The sequence below is a fragment of the Clarias gariepinus genome, chromosome 13 (genome assembly GCF_024256425.1).
Source record: "Clarias gariepinus isolate MV-2021 ecotype Netherlands chromosome 13, CGAR_prim_01v2, whole genome shotgun sequence".
NCBI lineage: Eukaryota > Metazoa > Chordata > Actinopteri > Siluriformes > Clariidae > Clarias > Clarias gariepinus.
In genome coordinates, this window is record NC_071112.1 from 9,528,718 (window position 1) to 9,530,000 (window position 1,283).

Below are 1,283 nucleotides of genomic sequence, written 5' to 3' on the forward strand. Positions count from 1 at the left end.
CAAATATAAAGCAACATGTACCATGTAAAGGCTTTGCTTTTCAGTGTGGCATGTTTTCCTTAAACTTAGTTGATGTAATTCTATTTCTATACTGTACACCTTTGCATTAGTTTTTAGGTAACAAATGTGCAATGTTTTTGCTTAAGCCAAGTTTTAATTGGGTATATAAATTATAATGATAAAATTATAATTATAAATTTAATTATCATAGGGCACAAAATACACATCTATATAAAATTTAGCAGATTCATTAATGATATTAATCTATTAAGAACAACGTAAGCTTTGATTCATTATATATTTAGATGCATAGCACTCTTTTTGTACTGTAAGCCATATTGAATGTGATATAATGGCCATGGTTTATTGCATCAACCTGTTAGGTTCATTTCTGAAATAAGGACAGGTGAGACCAATATGTAATATTAAACCCCACAACCACCTGCTCCATTCTCACACTCACATCTCTTTTACAGCATATTCCTGGAGACGAGCATCATCAAGGAAGTGGTTTACGTCTACAGTACTTACGTCGTAGATATATATAAACCTCTGTGGAGACAAGAAACTTGTAGGTAAGGAAAGATGGAGTTTGGATTCCTGACCATTCTACTCAGCTCTGCTCTTCTTGGGCATAGCTCTGGATTCACATCTTGTAAGTTACTTTCTCTAGTTGAAAGAGCACTCAACTTTTAATTTGCATGAACTGTTGAATAGGTACATGCAAGAGTATTATGTGTTTATATTTACTATTAATTATTGGCTACTGAGATCTGAATGTTGTTTAATAAATCTTATACTATCTCTAATATCAAACATTATTAATGATATATTAATAATGGGACTATCTGGGACTATCTGACCATTTTGATTCATACACATTCACATTCCATACAAACTTAAATAATTCTTCTTTTGATTGTTTAAAGTTGCTTCGCGACAATGACAATTGTTCAAAGCGCTATACAAATAAAATTGAATTGAATTGAATTAAATATATAAAGTTATGTAATTATATAAGGAGTAAAACACTCCATGTCATGCTGTTATTGTTAAATTATCATCAATAAAATGTTGGTGTGTTAAAGCAGATTTACTGTTACAACCATTATAAGGATAATTTTCCCACAACAGCATGTCTGTAAATGTAATTTGAATCCATTGTTATCGATCATCCAAGTCCCTGTGAATGAATTGTTATTATAGAAATTATGTTTATTTTGTGTTAAACCCAGCACAATACTATAACTAAAATTACAGCGGCACTGCTGTCAGAACTGCTA

The 1,283-nt window shown here is 31.0% G+C and overlaps 1 long non-coding RNA gene across 1 annotated transcript in view; it reads left to right on the forward strand.

The window, feature by feature from the left end:
* The first annotated feature begins 563 nt into the window (after positions 1 to 563).
* Positions 564 to 1,283, forward strand: part of LOC128535419 (uncharacterized) — a 1,137-nt gene continuing 417 nt past the window's right edge. Inside the window, exon 1 of the long non-coding RNA XR_008361850.1 lies at positions 564 to 655. This is a non-coding gene — a long non-coding RNA (uncharacterized LOC128535419). The remainder of the gene's footprint in view (positions 656 to 1,283) is intronic.